The following is a 26,844-nucleotide window of genomic DNA, read 5'->3' as shown; positions in this document are numbered from 1 at the left end:
GTCAGCTTTCCTGCTCCTCCGATGCTGCCTGACCTGCTGTGTTCATCCTACTCTTGGGAAAGCTTATTTTTGAGAATCTAAAAATAAATGGTTGTTGAACTTCTAACAGCCACCCCGTTAAAATCTTTGCCCCCACCCACCAGGACCTGTTTCTCAGCAATGGTTATTCCCTATGTCAGCTTTCCGGCTTTGCACAGAGTGCTGCTGGTTTTCTCTTCAAGCCAGTTAGTGAGTGTGTTGGTAGGAGAGAGGGGCTTAATTAATGCTGACTTGAGACAGTGAATGCTGACCCAGCTCCCAAACCACCGATTGCCAGTGTAAAACCCTGACAGTCGATTGGCCATAACTATCAGACCATCACCCCATGTCCGGGTTTCACTCATGGACTCTTTTTTTTTTTTGTTTGTTAAAATCTGCTGAGCTAACTCCCATATAGAGTACAGCACATTCAGAGAGCTTTATTATTTGAATAAGCTCCGTTGCAATAACCGTGTTCTGTGATGATTGCATTTTTAATATGGAATGGAGCTGAAGTTTTTTTTTTCAAACTGCACCAAAAACATGCTTTGCATGTTTGACATGTAAACGTTCTTTGTGTCAGTGGGGAAGAGTTGCACTGTTCAGTCCAAAAACTGGAACACAGAATCTAGACCACTCATTGATTCGTGTAGCTCTCCCTCACTAATGCAAGGTGCCACCTTTCAGATGAGACATACATCCAAAACCCCAGCATTTGCAAGGAGAGGATATTTATGATTTGAAGACCAATTAAGGTCCTTTGTCAGAAGACTGGGATGAGGAGGAATTTCTTCTTTTCAGAGGGTAGTGAATCTGGAATTCTTTACCACACAGGGCTGCAGAAGCTGGGTCATTAAGTATGTCTATCTTGGCCTTGAACAGATTTTTTAATCTGTAAGGGAATTGGGAGTTATGGGGAAAAGACAGGAATATGGAGTTGAGGGTTATCAGATCAGCCATGAATTCATTGAAAGGCAGAGCAGACTTGATGGGCTGAATTACCCACTTCTGCTCCTCTGTTTAATGGCCTTTGGCTGGCTGGAATTCACCAGTCACTTTCTACTGAGTGACATTGGGGAACAGATAGGCTGTCTGGAGACTGCCCTCCAGTGGTAAAGTGTGGGAGCCACCTCTCCAGGTTTTGAGGCACCTCCCTCTCACTACCGCCAGCACTACTACTTGCTTGGTCACTGCTGTGAGCTGCCTAGTGGAGGGTTTTTGTTTTAATTTAAAATTTCTCAAAATGTAGGGCTACTCCATGCCGAGGCACCTTTTCTCTCTGACCCTGAAAAAAGATGGCAGCTTGCTGGTCCTTAGTGGTGCAGGGTATTCTGTTGGTTCTCCAGCATTAAGAGTCCACCCAACCTCATTTATTGAGAAAGTGAGCCTGTCCTCTGCTCACTAATTACCCAACACAGGGAAAATCTTGACTTTTAACACACACCGTTGCCCCCTCCCCCATTGGATCCTGACATTGTGGGTTACAAAGCATGTCTGGGAAGATCTTTTTCCCTCTGTGATGGATTTGACAGATCCCTTGACATTATATTGAAGAAGATGAGGTGAGCTCTCCACAAGCCTGGCCGATACTTATCCTTCAGTTCACTAAAACAAATTATTGGGCCACTAGCGGTTTGCTGTTTGTGGGGTCTAGCCTTGTATAAATTAGCTGTTGCGTTTCTTACAATACAACACTTCTAAAGTACTTAGAGTCATAGAGTCATAGAGATGTACAGCACAGAAGCAGACCCTGCGGGCCAACACATCCATTCCGACTGGATATTCTAAATTAATCTAGTCCCATTTTGCCAGCATTTGGTCCATATTTCTCTAAACCTTTCCAATTCATCTCCCCATCCAGATGCCTTTTAAATATTGTAATTATACTAGCCTCCACCAATTCCTCTGGGAGTTCATTCCATACACACACCACTCTCTGTGTGAAAAAGTTGCCCCTTGGGTTCCTTTTACATCTTTCCCCTCTCACCTTAAATCAGTGCTGTCTAATTTTGGACTCCCCTACCCTCTGGAAAAGACCTTGACTATTCACCCTACCCATGACCTTCATAATTTTGTAAACTTCTATAAGGTCACACCTCAGCCTCCAATGCTCCAGGGAAAATATTCCGAGCCTATTCAGCCTCTCCCTATAGGTCAAACCCTCCAACCGTGGCAATGTACTTGTAAATATTTTCTGAACCCTTTCAAGTTTCACAACATTTTTCTATAGCAAGGTTACCAGAATTGAATGCAACATTCCAAAAGTGGCCTAACCAATATCCTGTACAGCCACAACATGATTTCACTGATGCTTCGGGATATCTCAAATCCTGTCAATGCAATTTAAAAAAAAATACTCACTTGAAGAGATGGGAGTGGGGCAACAATGCAACCAAATAATCATAGAGATAGTAAGTTACTAATTTCCTGAGAGCCATGATACAGGAAACAGTGGTGTAGGGCAAAGAGGAACAGATGTACAGCAATGGTTCAGAAGGGTAAATACCATCACTTCAACAGTCTAAATATGGACAAAACAAAATAATTTGCTTGAAAACAGTATTCCCAAAGGGGAACCCAACATCTGAGGAAAGGAAAGAAAGGTCAACACTTTATGGTGAGTTCCATTGTCAGGGTAGTCAGTACCTGAAACATAAATGTCTCTTTCTTTTCTCTGTTAACCGATGCTGACAGATCGAATATTACGTCTTGCCGGTGTTCTCTGTTTTTCTTCCAGCTTTGCATTAGTTGCAGTCATGTTCCTTTGCCGTGATTGTTGTTCCAACAGTAAAGAGCTTGATGTTGTGGATTCAGGTAACAAGAGTTTGGACATGATATTGTTACAAGTGATGGTAATGCTGCGGGTAAGTACTGACTATTCCAGATGCTGACCTGTAGAGCAGCCCTGTGTTAAAACAAAACAGTTTTCACCATAATATGTAGTTTTGAAATTTTGAAGAGACCTAAATTAGCCAGATTGCAAATATTCAATGAGAATTGGTCTCACACTCTAGCTTGGTTACTCTATTAGCACAGTGAGTAGTGCTGTGGACGGATGGTTCCCCTGCTCTCTGCTTTTTGCTGAATACATATTAAAATTGAGTTTTTAAAATTCATATTAAGGCATTCTACGCATGTTGTTTGATGTAGTTTCTAGTTAACTATCGCTGCCATTATGATATAGTCTGAGAGTTCCCTATATGGAAAGGGTGCAGAGGTGATTCACCAGGATGTTGCCTGGGATGGAACATCTTTGCTACAAAGAGAGGCTGGATACCCTTGGGTTATTTTCTTCAGAGCACGGAAGGTTGAGGGGGACCTGTTAGAGAGGTATATATGATTATGAGCCAGGTTAGATAGAAAGTAATTGAAGGGTTAATAACCCAGGGGTATAACTTTCAGATGAAAGGCAGGAGGTTTAGTGAGGATTTGAGGAAAATGTTTTATGCCCAACAGGTAGTAGTGGTCTGGAATGCACTGCCTGTGAGGATGGTTGATGCGTGTAACCTCTCAGCTTTAAAAAGTACTTGGATGAGCCCTCGAAGTGCCATAACAGCCAAGGCTATGGGCCTAGTGCAGATTCAGTATATTTTTAGTGGTACAAACTCAATGGACTCTGATACATTAGCCCCGTAACATATTCTACAAAGGCTGGGTTTGTGTGTTAACACCGATGGCTTGAAGTTTATTAACAACACTAACTATTTACATTCCTCTAAGATCTCAGACCTGCACACAGTCTGGGTTTTGTGCTTACTGACTACACCGAGCAAAGATACGGTAACTGCAAACAGGCTCTTACTATTGCTACTGCTACCATTTCTGAAGGTGAAGTGGATCCCTTTATTCTGGAATGCCGCCACATGTCCTAATATTATCGAACTGTCTTAAACGTGCAAGGCCTGCGATCAATGTAATGATACATCATGGGTGTCTGGCAAGGCCAGCATTTATTGTCCAACTCCGAATAACATTGAGGAGCTGCTTTCTTAAATCGTTGCTGTTATTAAGCTATCAGTACTCTCACATGTTGCTTTACTAGTCAGTACTTGTAACAGTCAGTGTTTAACCACAGAATTGCCATCACTTGTAACAATCCAGCCCTGGTTACCAAAGTTGTCAACACTGGGCTCTTTATATTTAGAGCAAAAATCATGGCAAAAAAAATCCTATATAACATAAATGGGAAATCATAACAGAAGACAGGCAGGATGTTTCAGGTACTGAATATCATGACAAATGTGTTTCCTATGAAGTGTTAAACTTTTTTTCCTCTCTCCAGATATTGGTATTCTCCTTTTGAAGCACTTCATTTTCAGAATTGCTTTGTGTGTCTTTACACCATTGAAGTGATGGTGTTGATCCTTTTGATCCATGTAGGAGGGCATTCCAGAATTTTAATCAGTCACAGTGAAGGAATGGTGATAAAGTTCCAATTTTCATTAGTAATTAGTACCGGCTGATATGTTCAACTGATTATGCTATAGGATGTGGCAAATACAGTTCAGTAAAGTGTATAACAGAACTTGATTAATTCTGTATTATAGTAAATAAGTATAAATGTAACAAGGGTCCTGACCCGAAATGTCTGCTTTCCTGCCTCTTTGATGGTGCCTGGCCTGCTGTGTTCCTCCGCCTCCACACTGTGTTATCTCTGACTTCCAGCATCGGCAGTTCTTACTATCTCACAACAGGGTTATATCCCAGATTTCCTATTGTGGCAATATCCATATTCCCCCAGAATCACTGCATCATTTGAACACAGACATCTTTGATTTGTAAAGAATAACACATTTCAGGATATTTTTCCTTTCAAGATGTCCCAATCCCTCTTTATTTTCCTCCACTGTTTCCGCAAAGTGCCTGCTGTTGATAGCTTGCGGCTCTTGATTTCCTGGTTCCATTTCTGATGTCCCACCGTGGGAGCCAGTGCTCATACATACATTGCAGTCCATGCCTCCTACTTGTGCATAAACCCTCCAGCCATGTTCGCAGCGCAGTGACTGGGGAAGGGGTATTCTCTGAAATTAATTGTAACACATCTCTAGTTGCTCAGGTTGCAGTCACATAACTCAGAGGTCAGAGGACCAGGACTATATAAAACTTGCCGCTTGAGGTCTCGGGGAGTTGGTAAGCTGTTTTCTTAAAAGGTAAGAATGTGCCTATTGTAATTGGTAAACATTTATTAAGTGGTTTGTCATTTGTCACATGAGCTGGCTATTCCATGAGTTTGGACTGAAATCCTATATAAGGTCACTTGTTTATTGAGAGTGTCTTTTCCTTGGCTTTCCCATTGAGATACCATTGTATTCAAATCAGTTGAAAGGTGAATATTATCACATCCTTTTTTGAAATTTAACAAGAGAACACCCATTAAAGCCTGGTTTTGAGTAAACATAACACACCGAGATCAGTGACCCTCAGAAGTTCCACAAAGAGTTAGCGAGATAGATACAGCTTATAAGATCAGTCATCAATCCTTTTCCCATTGCTAGCCTTTCACTAATGGTTTAATAGTAACATGATGAGAATATTACTTAGGTAATAAGATTTGTAGCTTCAAGATTCAAATGTCTTCTTTTGTATGCTGACTAGTTTATAGTTCAATTTAGCTCCTTTGATTAAGGAATGGAATATAAAGATCAAATAACATATTTTGGTGAAATAATTTCTGTGCTAGTTGCCAGTTTTAATGAACAAGAATCAGTCTAAATGTGGGAGCAGGCTGCTAGTCTGCAACAAATTTAGCCATTGCTTTTTAAGTTACAGGATTTGCTAGTATTTAATCTGTCCCCACTCAACTCATTATGAACAATTTGCTGCACAGAATGTGCTCTTAAAAGGGAGCATGTAGGTTACTATATTATAATGTGGAGCAGGAAGTATTCACACCAAATGTTGGGTGGTAGATCTATGTTTTGTGAAGCTTGTATGGCTCTCCATAATTGTCACTGCCTCCCCTTTGAGGATACTGTTTGGTATTGTTCTTCGGCTTCTTGCAGTACCTGCTCAGATATTTATTGTTTATGTGTGAGTTATGATTGTGAAAGGGAGTAAGCTAACAGACAGTGAGCTCTATCACATTGGAACCCAATACCTTCCACTCAGGTGCCAGCACCCAGCAGGAGGTATTGTTATGAAAGACGAAGTAGAATCTTTGACGGATTTACCCTCTCCTAATCTGGAGACAGGGAACAGAAATGGATTATGAAACTCTTATTGCTAATTTGGCTGAGATTAGTTGAAAGCACGGGCAAGCGGTTCAAATCTGAGACATTCCTAGCCTGTAGTATTTTAACAAAGTACTGCCCTGCTCATTGAGATTTTCCATTGTCTTGTCTTAAAGCGAAGGAAAACTTTCTTATGCAGTTTACTTTGGGATTCTAAGCACAAATGTGTTTTTTCACAAGGCATTCCATGCAGCTTTCAATATTTATAGGGCTCCAATCAACTTTCTTTCAAATACTCTGAAAATAAAAAGTCAAGTTGAATTCTGGAATGTAAATGCCATTTTTCTGGTTAATGTTAAATAAGTATTATGGGTATTACAACTATGAGTTGTTTATAACAATCTAGGAATATGTCGCCCTGTTATAAATAATAACACGTGGACAATATTGAAACTAATTCTGTAGTACATTTTGTGAAGCCTGTTCTGCTGTGATGTGGAGGCCTGCTCTGTGTTGAATGATTGGTTGAATGCCTCAGGTTAAATTCAGAGCGTTTAAGATTATGTGATCATGTTGCTTGCACATTTGATGAATGAGGCAAGATTTTGCATAGTCCAGTGACTGCTTATGGGGTAGTCATTTCTTTTCATTCTGAGGAAGCACAAATAATTCCAACATTAAAATTAAAAACATTTCTATTAGAGTGATGAAGAAAGCAGTGTGTAATGTATATGCATGTAACAGCTGGAAAGCAGTTAATTTCAAACTTAGGAACTGTGTGCTGAATTAGCTCATTGCGTGATACAACAATTATACAAGCACTGAGTATAATAAAAACAAAATACTGCGATACTGACAATTTGAAATAAAACAGGGAATGTTTGATGTCCTTGGCAGGTTAAGCAGTATCTGTGGAGAGAGAGACAGGTAATGTTTCAGGTAGAATATGACTTCTTCAGAACCGAATCACATCTGGGTTACAGAGAAGATGATTCAGCAAGGTTCATTTTCCACTGACAGTAAATGCCCATATGTGGGTGATTAATTGAGGAACACTGGATTTTGACTGCAGATCTTTCATATGTCCCCTCCAGTTACACATACAAATTATGGTCACTTGGATAAGATATCAGAGGACTTCTGAATGTTCTTATGATCCAATCTGATTATCTTACCAGACAAGTCTGATCCCAGACAGGAAACTGGCTCGGTAGATCATATTGGGATTTGGTTTTGGTTTGAACAAAACTGTTTCTCGCTGAAACACAAGCATGCAATGCTGTGGATTTTGCTTTAACAATTAGACAGAAATATACTACAAAAGAAATAAAGATAAAATTGAACAAACCAGACCAACTACTAATACAAGTCAAATATCCTTTATTTGGAAACTTTGGGACCAACGGTTTTTCAGAAATCGGATAATTTTGGTTTTTATATACAGCCTAATTACCATAAGCGTTACTCTTGATTTCAAACTACTTTTATCACCTTCACTGCTGAAGGCATTGTAGTCTGGTAGGCACTGATAACGTTCCCATGCCCTATAATGCTGTAGTTTTGTCACCAAATTTCCTCCTTTTAAAAATAGTCCCAGACATTGGATCTTTAATCTTCTTGAGTCTGCCTGTTTGATGAGCACACGTCCGAAAATATCTTCGGTTTTTAGGTCTTTTCAGTCTTTGTATCTGTGGATTGAGGATACCCAGCTTCAGAGATTTCTGAGCATGCTGCGAAAGTATAATCCCATTAGTCCCAAAACACACTTTTCTTTCATAAAAATAAATGAAATGGCTTTTGTGTAGCAGCCAAACCCTGGTAGAGTATCCAAAAAAAAACACTCATACAATATTCACATCAAAGACCCTGCATCTAAAACCTTGGTAATTTTAATTCATAGGTGATTTCAGCTTTTCAACTGGAACTGCAGATACCTTCTTTGTGGAGCTATCATGCAGCTGAGCTTTAATGTACTCAACTTTAAGTAACCTCTTCATGGTGCCATCCCAACATTTCTGATCTGGGATTAACAGTAACACTAACACATCACTGACACATCTGCAGTTCTTTGTTTTATTTTTGTGAGATCCAGGAGACTTGCTGAGAGAATAAAGCGACAAGATTCCACTCTAGGTCACAATATATATCTTTCCCTTCTTAAGGGCTCTGATCTATACAGGCAACCTATTCCAAGGAGACTGGACAGCTGGCCACCTATTTCCAGGAGGGCTTACTGAGGTTCTTCTTGAGGTATAAAGTGGCAGGCTTTCCCAGTATAAAGGACCAGGGTGAGAGGGGTTACAGAAGAGCCACTCACCAAGGGCTGCCAACAATTTGAAAGCCAGCAGCTCTTCAGTGTTTCGTGGCGTCATTGGGGAGATGATAACTGGTATAAAAATGAAGTGAAACCTTTTCACAATTCTGGACGAGACCGGTAAATCTCAGTTACAATCATGCCATGGAGCAATAAAGTTTAATTTAAAATAGACAAAACGTGAGATCCAGGGACAAAGCAAAAATTGCTGGAGAAACTCAACAGGTCTGGCAGCCTCTGTGGAGAGAAAACAGGGTTAACGTTTCGAGTCCAGTGACCCTTCTTCAGAACTGCCTCAAAATGTTAACTCTGCTTTCTCTCCACAGCCGCTGCCACACCTGCTGAGTTTCTCCAGCAATTTCTGTTTTGTTCCTGATCTTCAGCATCTGCAGTTCTTTGTTTTATTTTGTGAGATTCAGGAGACTTGCTGAGAGAACAAAGCAACAAGATTCCACGGTTTTCAACAAACAACATTAAAATGTATGATACAACATTAGAAAGGTAATACAACCTACAATACAAATACAACTTCTTTCTAATCCCTGCACGTAAGGTAAATATGGTAAGAGACTGTGATCAAACAGCCCACAGAGCATATCAAACAGCAAATGCATTCACGACAGATCCCACATGTTTCTGAGCAATTCCTCCCAGATGCTAATGCCACTCTCGGTTCTTAAATCTCATTAAACTTCACAAAAGATCACAATTCTTCACTTTGCCGATCTGATCTTGAAATTCCTTCTCGTGCACCACTCCACCTTGGACTGACTCAATAATTGCTCCTGTTCTGGTCAAAGACCCTCCTTCCCTGGGTTTACTTCCTCAGACTCCAGAAACAGTGCACTCTCACAGGCACAGGCACAGCTCCAGCGAGCTTCACTGTGTCAGTACTCCCCTGGATTTTTTCTGAACTGTAAACTTACTTGGTGTCATCCAGTAAATGTTGCTTTGTGGGCTTTTCAACTCCACTCTGTTTTACTCAGCTATTAATGGCTCAGGGCTTCCTCTGAGCTCCCGCAGCTCCCAGAGGTTAGCTGAGGCCAATTTTGTAATTTGCATAAAAACAGTTCAGTTTGACAATATAGTTAAACAAGGAGCCTCAGCATCTCTGAGAGTTTTCTCCAACTACCTGTAATTTTTGATCTTCTCTTCATTGACCACCGAACTGTCCTGTGTGACCTATTGAAAATTTTGCATTAAGCCCCTCCTCTGTTGGGTAGAATTGAATGCTGTTAACATCTTGTAAGAATTCAGTGTAGCACCTTTTGGTTACATACGTGAAGGTTACATTCTCACTGGATGCTGGAAATGGGTATCATTGCATTTTGCAATTGAATGGCTGCCCTCAACCAAAAGACTCGTGGCAGAAAGGAGAGTGGGAGATGTAGAGAATGCAGCAATGGAAGAGAGAGAAAAACAGAGGAGGAATTAACAAAGCGTAATAGTAATCAAGATACAGTAATCCTTTTATTGAGACATAGAAATTATTATTGAAAGATATGACAGAGCTATAATTGGTGCTTATCTATGGGGAAGAATTTGTGACAGGACTGAACGTGAGAAGTTGAAGAACATTGGGTGCTCTTGACTATGTGGGCTATTTGCTAGTCCAGTTTTCAAATCTACCTTATTTCTGCACATCTAAGTATTTATTCTGTTCTCCTGTGTTACATGCCATTGGAAATTTACAGAAGCATGTTTCAATATCCGTGGTGAAAATATATGAGAAATCATTACGTCTTTCAATATTGTCCTCAAAGGAGTTAAGTAAATTGAAATTGAAAATCCTCAGTCATTTTCTATTGACATGTTCTTTGAATCCCATCTGCAATGAATAGAGACAACAAGGTGCAGGGCTGGATGAACACAGCAGGCCAAGCAGCATCATTGGAGCAGAAAGGCTGACGTTTCGGGCCTAGACCCTTCAATTTTGTTCAGATTCCGTACTTTCCTGTGTGCTGCATCCCTCAGTCTGCATGCTCCTTTATGAAGTGTAGCAGAATGTATGTCTGTTATTTTCGCAAGTTACCAAGTAGCAGCAAGTAAAAAGCGTGAATAGTATGAAACCACGTACATCCAGAAAATCTTCCACTGTTGTTTTTCTGAAAGAAAGAGCTAGCGCAAGCTGAAATATTTTCTAAGCGAGCACTGCAAAGGGAACATTGTTAGCAAATGGACAGATACGTCTGTCCTCACTCAATAGGAATGAATTTTGTATCTAACTGTCCAATTGCTGAAGTTACACAACTGATCATTCTGAAATATTACTGCTGTGGGAATGCTTGCAAAGTAACCACCAGCTTCTGCTTAATTTTTGAGTTCGGCTTCGTTCGTTTTTGATTCTTTCCAATTCACTTTACAAGTAGCTATGTGATTCTGCACTTGTTTTATTGAAATGGAAAAATCCTGGAATAGTTCTGCAAATGCACAAAAGACCTGTCAGCACCTACAAAAGTCACCCATCATCAGAATTGGTAAAAATTGGATCTCAATTTGAAATGTGGGCTCAGATCCTGATTTATTTGCTAGTGTTTTCCCTTTAAACTTCAGATTTCCAATATGACAAGTACATTCATTTCCAAATGTTAGATTTTTTTTTACTTTTTATTTTCTTCTGGGACCCTCCCTCTGTAGTAAGGAATTCTGCCTTTCCATCAACCTGGAAGTCTACAGCCTTGTTGATGTGCCAGAGGAAAGCCCAGTTCTGTTAAGTCAGTAAGCCACAAAGTGGAATAACTTGCCTGTCCCTGCAACTGATGTTCCAAGCACATCTTCCCTCCAATAGGCCTCTCTCATCTTTGCCTGCCTCTCAGGTGGACAACCAAACAGCACCCATCCACAACCTCCGTGTGTTCAGATGGAACCTGGGACTAGAAGTCAATGCCTGATATTGGAATGTAGTTGTAGTTTTCTCTGGCCTATTATGTGAGCAGTGGAGGAATCGTATGACCAGGAAAAATGAAAGGCATCGAAAGGATTCCGTTTTGTAAATAAATTGAGATTGAGATTGAAGTGTGTAAGATTACCAGTGAGAGAGCATCTTGTAATATCCTAGCTATAAGACACTGATAACATTGGTGAATTACAGGTGGAAACGCAGGAACATAGGAGCAGGAGTGGGCGATTTGGCCCCTCTAGCCTGCCCCAGCATTCGTTATGAACATGGCTGATCATTGAGTTCAATACGCAAATCCCAGCCTCCCCCCATGTCCCTTGATCCCTTAAGCCATAAGAGCTATATTTACTCCTTCTTTAAAACACATTATGTTCTGTGGTCAACCACTTTCTGTACTGATGACTTACCACACTCTGGGTGAAGAAATTTCTCCTCATGGCAGCCCTAAAAGATTTATCTCTTATCCTTAAAATATGATCCATGGTTCTAGGCTCCCCCACCATAAGGAGCATCCATTGATCTTCTCTCCCATTGTCATAGAATCCCTACCATGTGGAAACAGGCCAATCGGCCCATTGATTCCAGCCAACCCTCTGAAGAGTATCCCATGCAGTCCCACTCCCTTACCCTGTCCCTGTAACCCTGCATTCACCATGGTTATCCCATCTAGCCTGGACATCGGACAGTTTAGCATGGCCAATCTACCTAACCTGCACATCTTTGGACAGTGGGAAGAAACCAGACCACCCAGAGGAAATCCATGCAGACATGGGGAGAGTGTGCAAAGTCCACACACAAGTCCATCCAAGGCTGGAATCGAAGCTGGGTCCCTGGCGTTGTGGGGCAGCAGTGCTAACCACTGAGCCATCATGCTGCCCTTTGAACTGACCTATCAAAAATTTGCATTAAACTCCTCTTCTTTTGCTGGGCAGAATTGAATGTCATTAATGTCTTGTAACAGTTCAATGTAGCACCTTTGGGACTGAAGGTTACATTCTCATTGGATGCTGGAAATAGATTTCCTTGCACTTTGCATTTGAATGGCTGCCCTGGACTAAAAGACTGATAGCAGAAAGGAGAGTGGGAGACATAGAAAAGGCAGCTGTGGAGGAGAGAAAAAGACAAAGGAGGAATTAACAAAGAATAATAGTCATCAAGATAACCATGACACAGAAATTAATATTGAAAAGGGACCGGAATATCCTTCCTGTTTCTAACCTGTCTAGTCCTGTTTGAATCTTACAGATTTTAGTGAGATCTCCCCTTTGTCTTCTAAACTCCAGTGAATTCAATCCTGACTGATGCAATCTCTCCTCATATGTCAGTCCTGCCATCCCAGAAATCAATTCAGTAAACCTTCGCTGCACTCCTTCTATAGCAGCAACAATCTTGTCCAGATAAGGAGACCAAAAACTGCATACAGTATTCCCAGCGTGGCCTCCCCAGTGCCCTCTATAATAGCAGCAAGACATCTCCTTGTTCTTGTACTTGAATCCTCTCACTATGAAGGCCATAATACAGTTTGCCTTCTTTGCAGCCTGCTGCAGTGACTTTTTTGAAAGCCTTCTGAAAGTCCAAATAAACCACATCCACTGGCGCCCCCAATGAACTCTACTAGTTACATCCTCAAAGAATACCAGTTGGTTTGTGACGCATGATGTCCCTGTTTTCTAAGTGCCCTGCTGTAAAATCCTTGATAGTGGATCGAGCATCTTCACTGTTGCCAACATCAGACTTGTTGTTCTATAGTTCCCTGTTTTGCCTCTGTCTCCCAATTTAAATAGTGCAGTTAATTTAGTGACCCCCTAATCTATAGGAATTGTTCCAGAGTTTAAGGAACCTGGGAAGATGACCACCAATGTATCCATTATTTCTAGCGCCACTTCCTTAAGTACCTTGGGATGTAGATTATCAGGCTCTGGAGATTTATCGGCCTTCAATCCCATCAATTTCTCCAACATCACTTCTCTACTAATACAGATTTTTTTTTAGTTTTCATCAATCTTTTTCTCTTTACATACCTTTTATATAACTTTGATAGTCAATTCTTATGTTCCCCACAAGCTTACTCTCATACTCTTTTCCCCTTCTTAATCCCATCCTCCTTCTTTGTTGACTTCTAAATTGTTCCCAATCCTCAGGTTTTGCCAATTTGTGTGCTTCTTTGTTGCATCTAATACTATCTCTAATTTCCCTTGTAAGAGATGGGTTGGCCACTACTCACTTTGCACTTTTGCACCAGAAAGGAATAAACAATTTTTGTAGTCCACCAAATCATTCTTTGAATGTTTGCCATTGCTTATGCACTGTCATTCCTTTCAGTAACATTTCCCAATCCATCAGGACTCACCATCATAGATTTCCCGTATTAAGATTCAGGACCCTCATCTCAGAATCAATTGCCTCACCCTCCATCTTGATGAAGAATTCTAGTACATTATGGTTGCTCATCCCCAAGGGATCTCTCACAACTGCATTTATTGCTTTCTCATTGCACAGTACCCTATCTAAGAAACGAGGGTGTTCTTGGAGAAATGTATACAGTAATACTTCCAAGTTTGGAAAAATGCAGGATATCTGAAAAACACAGAAAAATAAAAATGCTGCAAAGCCATATTAAGCATGAACTAAAAACATTACATTTCTGGAATGACTCATCACTAATAAAGAGAAATGTGATTTTCAGGCTGCAGCACTGTTTTGGCAGAAGAAAATAATCAAGCTATTTGTAGATCACTCTAGTGCTGTATCTGTCCCAAGATTATTTGTGGATGTAAAAGGTGCAAGTGCCAGAATGTGAGATGTTGTGTTCCATAACACTGTAAATACTGATATTTTGTAAAAAAAAAAGGTTTTGCCCCAGTGAGTCAGACAATTTTCTGGAACTGAGTCAGCAGAGTCTGCAATTTATTGGCTTCATTCCCAGCTCTGTCCTGAGTTAGCTCATCTCTGCTGGGGAGGTAGTTATGTAACTGGCAGCAGTGTACCTGATTAAAGGAGGGGAAAATCAGCTGAATTTTCTGGATTCTCTTGCTTTTCTGTCATAATTCGGATAGAGACCCCGGTAAATGTCTTAACTGATTTTTTAGGAGTGCTCCTACCCACCCGTCCTTATGGGGAATTTGCTTATAACCTCATGCCTTGTGCACAAATGTGGGTGTTATGTGAAAATAGGTTCAAGGTCAGGCTTGATGCTTTTCACATGCACTACATGAAGAATGGCCATTTGGATGAGATACCATAGTGATGTATGTGTCTGCGGATGTGCTCCTTTTCAAGAGTTAGCACCTTGTGCAAGGAAGGAGAAAAATATGGATGAAACTTATTTTGAGGGGACTGTGAGTTGGATGTTTTGATTGAGCATCTATTACTGTGAGGATGCTTTTATGTGGAAGCTCTTGGTTTTAGCTAACCTGATGCCTGATCTTCAAAGTGCACAATAGCACTGTAGAAATCTTGTAGCAATTGTCTTTTTCTTTTTCATTTGTCCTTGTATTTTTTTTTAGCAGCGGTTTATCTTCACTACTGAGTGACTTTTCAGACAACTTCAGAACGTATTAAGAATCACCCTTGAATTATGAGAGTGGAGTGATCCGTTGACGGTACCACATGCTTCAGGAATGTCCTCAAAGGATCCCTGAAGAGGCCAAACAAGCTCATGAGAGTCCCTGGTTCGTGACTTGTCAAAATGGTGAGGCTTAATTAATGAAAGGCACCAAATACGTTGTGCATTGCCGACATAGTCTCTCCAAGCTGAAGCTTAAGCATTTGAAGAAGTGCACAAATCTCTAAACAGGCCATCTATCCACCAACCCCCCCCCCCCCCCCCCACACACACACACACACACACACACACACACACGCCAGTCTGAGACTGAGCTTTGGACTTATCACCCTTGTCTCAACCCGTTGAATCAGTGTGGAGACAGGTCATTGTCAGTCCCGGGGGTCTGCCAAAGGAGAAGGAGTAGGGCTGTATCATGAGGCAATGGTGGGATCTCCAATCTGAACAACTTTAGTCAACCATTTGGAGCTTTTTGCACCAATCTGCCAGATTTCACGGAGTAATTTTAATTTGGAAATTGCTTGGGACTGGAGGAGGTTAGTAAGATAGGGAAGGTCGCGGCCATAAATGGATTTAAAAATAAGTACAAGAACTTGAAATTTAATGTGTTGTAGAGCTGGGTGTAAAACTTGGTCAGTGAAGAGAATGGTGTTGAGTAATTAGAACTTGGAGATGAAGATGATACAGGCAACCGTGTTTTGAATGGGACTGGAATTTATAAAGGGCTGAGCTCTCTAGGTCAGGAAAGAGAAAGTAAGGTCAATTTTAATGTTGAACAGTGAAAATGAATTGGTAGCCCCCTTTTTAAAAAATTCTTTTATTTATTTATTTCTTTAAGTGTCATTGGCAGTCAATTCTCCCTTCTGTTTAGGCTTTTACCTTCTGCATTACTTTCCTAACCTTCCTATACACCTACCTTTGTTATTACTTACAGAAGGATACAAACTCTTTGGTGGTGGCACCAAACAATAAGGAACCAGTTGTATGATTTGTACCGTATCTGAGTGAAGTCAATGGAAAGTAAAACAACAGCTCGTCACTGCTCATCTCATGCTACTATTCCAAGACCACGGAGCTTGAACTGCTGATGTGTGTGTAAACTGCAGACATTGGCATGTACGTAGCTAGTAAACTAGACTTCTAGTAAGAAAGAAGACTAGCTGTCTGCTTCTTCCATTTCTGAATCTTAATGATAAAGGAAACATTACTCTATATAGATATGGAAACATCAGTATGTGGTATTTCCTAATGTCTAAAATATGTAGCAGTGTAATTGACTGAAAGAAGAGCTGTGTGGGTCAGCAACAAATTAGAGGTCAAATTCAGTTTTGAAGAAAAGTATAACGATTCTCATCCTCCAGCAATGCTCCCTAGCATTACTGCTGATCAGTATTCTAGAGCCCATTAAAACATGGTTTCAGTTTCTTTTCATAGAAAAAAATAAAAAAATCTTGACTGGTTTGGATAATATCACTGCTGTTTCTCTGAGCTTTATTGAATACCAAAAGGGAAAAGCTGGAACTAATGATAATTTCCATCATCATACTCTGACCTATATACGACATGGGTCATTGGTCATGGACACCAAGAGGGTAATGGAATTCTAAGCAGAGTCAACGCAGACAGATTTAAAAAAATAGCAAGTTTTGTCGCTTCCACTGATACAGCTCCTCTGTTCCTGAAATTCTGAAGCTGTCACATGGGTATTTATGTTTACAGGGCCTCCATGTGTTTAATGAGTTATTGTAGGTTTCTTTTTAACCACTAAGAATAGAACCGATGTAATTTAGGGGCCATAGGATGTATTCTATTTCAAAAAAATATTTTTCCCATTTATGTACCAGTCACCACGGTATATTCATTAATGCTCCCATGGATTGACAGTTCTCTTCTTGTGTTATTTTACTGCAGTCTCATAATTGACCAACAGGGCAAGATTCAAGTAGCAGTGAGTTGGCCTGTGTAAATATGTTTTTCTTGTGAGCTGGAACACAGATCAGCATCTCAGTGCATGAGTTATCTTCAGATCTATGTCAGAAAAGCCAAGTCATATTGGGTTGTTCCCTCTGAACAGTACCATAGATTCCCTACAGTGTGGAAGCAGGTCATTCGGCCCGTTGAGTCCACACCAGCCCTCCGAAGGGCATTCTATGACCCAGATCCACCCCATCCTCGTAACCCCACATTTACCATGGCTAATCTGCCTAACCTGCACATCCCTGGACACTGTGGGCAATTTAGTATGGCCAATCCACTGAACCTGCACATCTTTGGACTGTGGGAGGAAACTGGAAGTAACCCATGCAGGTACGGCAAGAATGTGCAAATTCCACACAGACAAGTCGCCCAAGGCTGAAATTGAACCTGGGTGCCTGGTGCTGTGAGGCAGCAGTGCTAACCACTGAGCCACCGTGCCAGCCGTAATAATAATGCTGACCTGTTGGCTGAATAATGCCGAAAGAAGGAAAGAAACAATAAAAGCATAATGTTTTATTTTGCACAAGTTCACATTGCCTTAGGAGCACTTTACGGTCATTAAAATAGTCATTGAAGTGTGGTCACTGTTGTCATGTAGGAAGTATGGCAACCAGTTTTTGCCCTGAAAGCTCCCACAAACAGCAGTGAGATAATGGCCAGTTTGGTTTTGAAGGTGTTGATTCAGGGAATGATATTGAGGGTGCCTTTACAAGATACCCAAACATGCGACAGGCTTCCTGTCCATTATTCCATTGGCTTGTTGAAGGCCCCAAAGAGTTTATGGCATCGCTTGACACCCCCAATCATTTGTAAAAGCAGAATTGAGGGTTGGCTGATTTGTTCTACAAATTGATCTTTCAAAATACTAATTCCTCAGCATTGTACATTACTTTGTTGGTAACTATCATTAATCCAAGGGTACCATCTGAATATTATTCAGCCTGCTATAATGTTCAAACTGGGATAAATTTAAAATGTTTCAAACCAATTATACTCATAAAAAACAAGGATGCCATTGACATGCTTTTAAGTTGCTCCACTGTTTACCTCTGTTGCCTGGTGACATACAAACAAAATCAGAGGCGTCTTTGGCACAAGGCCATCTGATGGTGCCTTGAAGACATAAAAGCGTTGGGCACAGGAGACCACATTGCATGCATTTGACAACAGGTTAGAGGGAGGGATAACAAGGCAAAGAATATTTTGTAATGACATCCTTGCCAGTTGCATTCTAACAATGGCTTGGCAGTACCCACAAGAGGTATAAGTTACTACTAACACCTCTTATATTCTGTCCTCTCCAAATTTAGCATTCGCACCATTCATAAGTAAAGTCAGGGGAACTGGTGACTTGAATGCCAAGGAAATTTTCCTAACTGGGAGTTGGATTATTTTGTGCACCAGAATCATCCCATAGACTGTTAGGATAACCCACGACTATGGACATCCCAGAAATATGATGAGACTTATCATTACAGTAAGACTGTGGATGGATTTTGCCAGAGTGGACACAAGTTGACTCTACACCAAAGTTTTTGCCTGTAGTTGGGGGTGGTTGCCTATTGGACCTAGTTTTGGAAGTACCACAGAAGACATGGGGGAACAGGGAAAAGGAAGTGAGGGAAGGCTTGAGTGTTGACAGTGAATAAACAAATAGTCGCCTTACAATGGGCAAGAAAGAGATTAGGGCAGGGTTAAATTGTGCGTATGTAAATGCACGGAATGTAATGAATAAAATTGGGGAACTGGAAGCAGAAGTTGCTGTGGGGTTATGACATTGTAGCATTGACAGAAATGTAGCTCAAGCTACATTCTGGTTTATAAGGCTTTTAGTAGAAATAGGGTGGGTAAGAATGAGGAAATGTGGCTGTCACGGTCAAAGATAGTATCATAGCCCTTTAATGAGAGCAGTTCAGTTCCTGAATTAAGATCTATATGGTTGGAGCTGAGAAATAGGAAGACAGCAATGACCTTGTTGGATATTTATTATAGACCTCCAAATAGTGGGGAGGAAGTAGAAGAGAGCATTTGTAGGCAGATTATGGAAATATGGAAGACAAGTATGGTTCTGAAAGTTGGTCATTTCAATTACCATAGGATTGACTAAGAAAAGGGAAGGGTGTGAGGCACGGAAGGGGAGAAATTCCTGCAGTGTGTGCAAGAGAACTTTCTGGAATAATACGTTTCCAATTCTACCAGGGAAGGAGCTGTGCTGGATCTGGTTTTAGGAAATGAGATAGACAAATGGAGAATGTCAGAGGAGGGCAGCATTTGGGAAATAGCAATCATAATACAATAAGTTTTAATATTAAATTGGAAAAGATTCTTTAAAACATCAGTGAAGGGTAGATCACAGACTGGAAAAGGGCAGATTTTAGTGGTCTAAAAGTTGAACTTGAGCAGGTTGATTGAAAATGCATAAAAGTAAGGCAGTGATGCTACGCCTCTACAAATCTTTGGCCAGAGCACATTTGGAGTATTCATTTCTGGGCACCTTATTTAAGGATGGACGTTAAAGCCTGGAGAGAGTGCAAAGGAGAGTTATGAGAATGATACCAGGAATGAGGAATTTTAGGTATAAGGAAAGTTGAGAGAAATTGGGCTTATTCTCCTTGGAGTAGAAAAGATTAAGAGGTGACCTTATTGAGATGTTCAAAATTATGAACAATTTTGACAGGATAAAGAAGGATATTCTGTTTCCACTAGTTGGTTGTGTCAGTAACTAGGGGTCACAATTCCAAGATTGTCAGCAAAAAAGCTAGGAGTGAGATGAGGAGAAACTTAATTACTTATATTTGTTTAGATTTGTCATGTTCTGTCTGGGAGAGTGGTGGTGACGGATTCCAGAGGATGTTTCAAAAAAGATCTGCATATATATTTGCAAGTAATTAATTGTCGAGGGCTACGGAGATAGGGCTGGAGAATAGGACGAACTGGGCAGCTCTGTCAGGAGCCAGTATAGACACTATACTGTAAAAGTCTATGATTCTAGTTAATGAGCACAAGGAAAGGCATTGCTAAACTTAGTTCAAGAAGAGAGAAGAATAAACTAGACAACCTATTAACCAGGTAGTCTGTTGTTAATTCTTCACAAACTCCTAGCTTTTGCAATTTTTGACCAGGTTGATTTTTGTTTTATTTGTTCTTGGGATGCGATTATTATGGAAAGGCTAACATTTGTTACCCATTCCACATTGCCCTTCAGAAGGTGGTGATTTTTACTGTGCTGCCTTCTTGAACCTTTGCAGTCCATGTAGTGTCATTCGATACACCAGGGTTACCAGGAATAGAGTTCCATGATTATGACTGAGTGAAGGATTGGCAATACAGGTCCAAGCCAGGGTGCTGTATGGCTTGAAAGGGCATGTGGTGTTCCCATGCATGTGCTGCCCTCATTCTTCTAGATGGTGCAGGACCTGGTTTTTGAAAGGTGTATTCTATGCAGTCTTGGTGAGTTGCTGCAACACAACGTGTGGATCATGCACACCACTGCCACTGTGCATGGCAGGTGAAGGAAGTGAATGCTGAAGGTGGTGGATAAGGTGCCAGTCTAGTGGGCTGACTTGTTCTGAATGGTGTCAAGTTTCTCAGCATTGCTGTACCTGCGCCCACCCAGGTTAGTAGGGAGTACGCCACTGCCTTATTGATGCTGAACAGCTTTGGAGAGTCCGAGGTGAGTTTCTGACCTGAAAATGCCCAGTCCATGATGTGTTCTTCTGGCTATAATATTTATATGGCTGGCCCAGTTCTGTTTCTGATCAATGATAATCACCAGGATGTTGACAGTGGGGGTTTCAGCAATGTTAATCTCATTAATTGGCATGGGAGATGGATGGATTCTCATTTGATGGAGATGATCATTGTTTGACAGTTGTGTGGCATGTATGTTACTTGCCACATCTCAGGCCAAGTCTTGCGACATTTTGGTGTCGTGTGCTTCAATATTTGAGCAATTGCAAATGATATTGAATATATTTGTAATCATCATTGATCAGGGTATTTTCAGTTGCATGGGTTAGTTGTGAAAGTCAGCCATGTTTAATGGGAATGAAGAAACATAGGAACAGGAATAGGCCATTCAGCCCCTCGAACGAGTTCAACCGTTTAACGAGATCATGGCCTAACACCATATACTTGCCTTTGGCCTGTATCCCTTAATACCTTTGCTTAACAATAATATTTATCTCTCAGATTTAAAATTAACTGATTCAGCATCTACTGTCATTGGTGGAAGAGATTTCCAAACATCCACCATATATTGCGTATAGGAGTATTTTCCAACATCTTTTCCGAATGGTCTGGCCCTAATTCTCAGATTAGTTCTAGAATCCCCAAGTAGTGGAAATAGTTTACCTTTATCTACCCTGTCTTTTCATGTTAATATCTTGAAGACTTTGATCAGATCACTCCTTGACCTTCTAAATTGTAGAGAAAACTGGCCTAATTTTTGTAATCTCTCCTCATAACTTAATTCCTGAAGTTCAGGTATCATTCTTGTAAACTTGCATTGTACTCCCTCCAAGGCCATTATGTCCTTCTGAGGCGTGGTCCTCAAATCTGCTGACAGTACTCTAAGTGGAGTTTAACTAGGGTTTTGTAACATTTTTTTTCTTCATTCATGATTTGAGGGTGTCGCTGGCTAGGCCAGCATTTATTGCCCATCCCTAATTGCCCAGAGGGCAGTTAAGAGTCAACCACATTGCTGTGGGTCTGGAGTCACATGTAGACCAGACCAGGTAAGGATGGCAGTTTCCTTCCATAAAGGGCTTTAGTGAACCAGATGGGTTTTTCCTGACAATCAATAATGGATCCACAGTCATCATTAGACTCTTAATTCCAGATATTTATTGAATTCAAATTCTACCATCTACCATGGTGGGATTCGAACCTCAGGTCCCCAGAACATTATCTGGGTCTCTGGATTAACAGTCCAGTACTACTAAAGCATGGCCATACCATCTGAATCCTTGTATTCCAGTCCTCTAGATATAAAGGCCTGTGTTCCATTAGCCTTGTAGGTTATTTTTTGCACTGTTTGTGGTATTTTAAAGATCTATGCACCTGAACCCCCGAGTGTTATTGGACATTCAAGACAAGTTATGTTGACACATTTTGAAAATCTGCCTAATTGAATGAATAACTGCAAACATGCAGATATAGAGTTTCAGAAGAAGTTCAGTAAGATATCCGACAAAAAAGGGTAGCAGCATGGATAATTGAAGTTGTTGCTAAGATTGGAGAGAGTTGGAACTGAAGAGATTTACCTCCTGAATCCACCGCATCCTCGTCTTAATGCAACTGCCAGATCTCTCACCATTTGTTAAACCTAGCTGCCAGCAGATAACATTAAAGAACTGAATGACTATGAGCACAGCCTTATTTTTATATTTAAAGGGACAGTCCTATTGGCTTCCTGCTCCCGTTCTGATCTTTGTTGAAACTGGAATAGTGTGGGTTGAAGATAGGCCTCGGTGAGGAAACACATTTTTTTAAATGCTAATTACGACCCAGCCCCTGCAACATGCAACCCCAAGTCTGCCACTGTTTTAGGTAGTACTCCCTTAAAGTAGCTCCAAGAATACCCCAAGATCAAATATGGTGAGCATCTGTTGCCACATAATGACTGGAAAATGGCTCTGAAAGTTCATTTAAATAAAACAAACCACTGCCTATATAATGGTTTTTCAGAAATATTTGGGGTCTACAATGATGCCACCCCACACCACAGCTAGGACTATTTCATGGACTTATGTACTGCACCTGTCAGACTCATTACTTGGTGTAATCCTGGTATTTGTATCAAGGAACAGAAAGAAAACAGTTAAAAGAAATAAATTGTGAAAAATGTTTTGATTTTCAGAGCAAAGAGCAGCAGAAACTGAATATCTGACCAGTAGAAGTTTTCAGTACTGTCTCAAAAGAGTCCTAAACAACTTGAAGGTCAGGTTAGCTCAGAATGATTTCCGTCTTCTACAGCTGCCTGCCTTCTATCCTAAACTTCAAATGCTTTTAAATAACATTTGGAGCTTTGTTGCAAAAGCTGTTGTTTTGTGCTAGTGAATGTTTGCCAGCAGTTTAGAAACTAGATGGGATTTGAAAGGGTCATTCTTATCAATACACATGTACCTGAGCAAAATCCTAATGCAAGTTCAAGATGTTTCCTCCATTGTTTTTTGTTCTGTATGTAAATGTTAAACGTCCTGGTTGAGGCTTGCATCTTAAAGAGATCATTGATATAAAATTAGTCATTCAGTGGGTGTTCAGCTAAACAAGAAGTTTTGGTTAATATTGAACATTGAGAATAATGCAACAAAAGCCTATTTTAAGTGTTGTTTTCTGTCTAAACTTGGAATGTAAAACAGAGACTGTTGAAAGTGCTGACCGTGAATACAAGCTGTTTGCACTCATAAACACTTCTTTGGCAGCGTAAACCTCATTAGTCTGTAAAACAGCCATTCAATGTGGTGAGAACAAACAGCTTGAAAGAGCTACAGTGTTCGGTTAACTTTATTTGCTTTCGTTTGTCTATGGTATTTTTTAATGAACAATGTCATTTAATACTTTGTGATCTAATTACTGGATTGTAGATTCTCTTACTGGGTAGACATGCTCTTAACCAGTTGACTCTTGAGTCTACATCCCTTTGAGGGAGGACATATAAGCAATTTGGTGGCTAAGCATTACATTTTATTTACAATATCTTTTAACCAAAGTCTTAGGGAGAGTTGTTGGAAACGATTGCCTGTTTAATTGTGAGGCAGCAACCACAGTTTCTACTCTTGCTGAAAATCCTCTTAAACCGATTTTGGGGGGAAAGGATTCGTAGAGCAGGCTTCTGTTGTTTTCCTGAGCACTGGTGCATGATTTTTTGAAATCACGTCCAGTTGTCATAGTGTTATTAGGTGCTGGCTCATTAGAGCGAGAGAGAGAGATAGATGACTGATGGTGAGTTTAACCTCCCTTCCCTCAGGGGGAGGGAAGAGGTTGAGAAGCAGAGTCCTTCACGGTTACCTCAGTCAGTGTGGGGATTGAACCCACGCTGTTGGCCTCACACTGCTTCACAAACCAACTGTCCAGACAACTGAGCCAAACCAACGCCCTGCAGCGCTGCTCACTCACAATGCCTGTATTATGTTGCCAACCTTTGCTCTGTGCTGTGCACCCATCCCATTGCTTCTAGTACAAAATGCAAAGAAAAGCTTGTGAGAAATTCGGTTCCACAGAGGGTTAGAATGTGATTCTTCTCCTTCCTGGAGCCCCAGTTTCTCCATGGTACATTGAGTTTGGGATGCGCTTGTTCCAAATTTCTGAAGTTGGCTTCTTTTTACAGCATTTTCATTCTGAGGTGCCAAAGATGGCCAGTGTGGGAAATTAAAAATCACCTTGTAGGTCAGCATTTGTTTTTCTGGGTCTTGAGTTTTGATGTTGTCAATGCAATGTAGAAGAAGTGAATCTGGCAAAAGGCATATACAAGTTGCATGCTTTCAGTTCCCAGCATTGATATCATTTATAATGATCCACGCAAACAAAATCACCCAGTGCCCAGAATTTCTCCGATCATCTTTTGTATTATGGTTATCTCTGGCAAGGCTGGCATTTGATAACCCTCCCTTGTTTGCTATTGAGAGGGTCATGGTGAGCTGCTACCTCAAACTGATTTGATTCATGTGAGGGTATATCCACAATAAGGTTAGGTTCAGAGGTATGTGATAGTAAGGGAATGTTATGCCCAAGTCAAAATGATGTGTGATTTTGGGCGTAAAGGTGTTTCTGTGCACCTTGCTGTTACCCTTCAGATGGGTTAGATTCTGGGTTTAGAAGTTGCTGCTGAAGAAACCTTTGTGATTGGCTGTACTTATCCTGAGGTTAGGATACACTGCAAACATGTATGGTAATAGTGGAGGGTGGGTATGTAAGCTAGTGCATGGGGTACTGATCAAGCAGAGTGCTTTGTCTTGGATGTTATCGAACTTCTTGAAGGATGCAGTTGCAACCATTCAGGCAACTGGAGAGCATTCTACCCTCTTGTTTTCTACATGACAACAGTGATTTGTTACCAATTATAACAGTCAAAACTTCAGTATAGGGTAGAACTCTGGTGGTAAAGAATACAGTTTATAGTTAGAGATCACACAGAGTTCCACCTGGACAGTTTTTAGGGCACATTTTATAAAAGCCAGACCCAAGAGAGTTAGTATGAAAAAAAATCACAATATTTTGTCAGCAATGTTTATTAAACAAATTAGACAGTTGATTACTGCATTCAGTTATCCCTATCATTTGGATTCCCACTATTTTGGAAGTGATCTGCTTTGCTGGCACTTTCACTTGAGATGTTTTGCTACTTAGCTGAGACAAGCTTGCAACATGTTTTTGGCAACTCCAACTGTCTTCTAGGATTTCGCATTTTGTCATCGAGGCATTTGAGGGTCGTTTATAGCTGGAATTCTAGGAAGTCGATGGAGGGAACAGTTAATTGAGTGCATAGAAAGTTCCCGAGCAGCTCTTGGCTCATCAGCCAACCACCAACGTTAACAATTGCTTCTTGGAATGCGAAAAGGGGCCCAAGGCATCAAAAAGTGAAGTTTCATAGTAGAATGGATGCAGAGTCATCAGTTGATAGATTATACGAAAGACTTACCATTTACTAGGTTGCAGAGATAGGTATTAAATAGTTTTGGATAGGTGGGGAGCCAGGAGGAAGTAACTGAGATGGGGTAGGGCAAAGTTGTGGAGAAATTTGAAAGTGTGATATTAGGGAACTGGGAACCAGAGCAGACTAGTAATTGGCTGGTGGGTCCTACTAAAGGATAAGCTATGGGCTGCTGAAGTTGGCAAAATTTAGAGTTTATAGAACATGGGAACAGGAGGTTGGCTAGGGAAACTTTGAAATAATGCGTCTAAAGGTCACCAGAAAATCTCTGTGTGAGAGAAACTGAGGAATCAGTGGCATGAGAAGGTACCACATGGGGCAGCACTGCTGCCTCATAGCACCAAAGACCTGGGTCGATTCCAGCCTCGGCCGACTTTCTGAGTGGAGTTTCCACGTTCTTCCCGTGTCTGTGTGATGGCCGATTTGTCATGGGATGCAAGAGAGGCTATGAGGCTAATATGTACTACTCTCTCCCACCAACCCCATTCCAATGTATGTTGGCTATCGTGCTGTTGAATCTATCTGACTCAAAGAGACCCAAAACCATTTTGGCATTTCTGCCCTAAAATACGTACAGCTGGATGCATACCTTCCAAATCTGCTAATCAATGCACGCTTCTGTTTTTGCAGGAAGAAGCTACATGTAACAAGAGGGAGAAGAGGTATGACCACATTACATCCTCTCCTCTAGCTTGAAGGGGTGGCTGTTCAACTACACAATGGGCTGTGGAACAGGAAGTAGAAGTAGGAAACATGGCCCAAGACTCAACCTTGCCCAAGACTTACACTTCCTTCACTCACCATCCTATTCAGCTACATTTGCTTCAGAACTCAGGAATAGACAATGGGATTGGGTAATGGCTGTTTGTCAACAAGTTATAAAGAGGATTAGGTGCTAAGCTTTTGTCTTGTATCCTCTTTTTTCTTTATTTGCAGCTATGACATGCATCTGGCACCCAATCTCACCCTTACAAGCAACACATTCCGTCACCGCCCCGAGGTCAGGTCACTTCAGAGCAGCATGATGATCGACAGAACACAATGAGCAGGTACAGGACACAGTGACTGAGACAAGGCAAGGAATACCTGCAGCTTATCTCTCATTCGCCCAGAGCTTGTGAGGGCAGGGTTTCTGAATTCCAGGGTCAGATGTTTAACAAGATGTTTTGCGAATGTAACAGCTGCTTGGAGCCACATGCAAAAGAACTAAATAACAAACCATGCCCAGGATCATTTAGTGGCCGATGG

At 40.9% G+C, this 26,844-nt stretch overlaps 1 protein-coding gene and 1 long non-coding RNA gene across 3 annotated transcripts in view; both read left to right on the top strand.

Annotated features, from left to right (window-relative positions):
* castor2 (cytosolic arginine sensor for mTORC1 subunit 2) overlaps positions 1-26,844 on the top strand; it is a 171,068-nt gene that overhangs the window by 10,632 nt on the left and 133,592 nt on the right. The gene's annotated exons all lie outside the window — the stretch shown is intronic.
* On the top strand, positions 5,081-26,476 carry LOC125486205. Of its 2 annotated transcripts, none has more exons than XR_007264897.1 (3): positions 5,081-5,168; positions 14,908-15,092; positions 26,227-26,476. It is a non-coding gene; the product is annotated as an uncharacterized LOC125486205 (long non-coding RNA). The 2 variants fall into 2 exon arrangements; XR_007264896.1 differs by lacking the exon at positions 26,227-26,476 and adding an exon at positions 15,901-16,073.

The sequence above is a fragment of the Rhincodon typus genome, chromosome 26 (genome assembly GCF_021869965.1).
Source record: "Rhincodon typus isolate 14 chromosome 26, sRhiTyp1.1, whole genome shotgun sequence".
Lineage (NCBI taxonomy): Eukaryota > Metazoa > Chordata > Chondrichthyes > Orectolobiformes > Rhincodontidae > Rhincodon > Rhincodon typus.
Note: the sequence above shows the minus strand (reverse complement) of the source record. Positions and strands in the feature narration are given on the sequence as shown.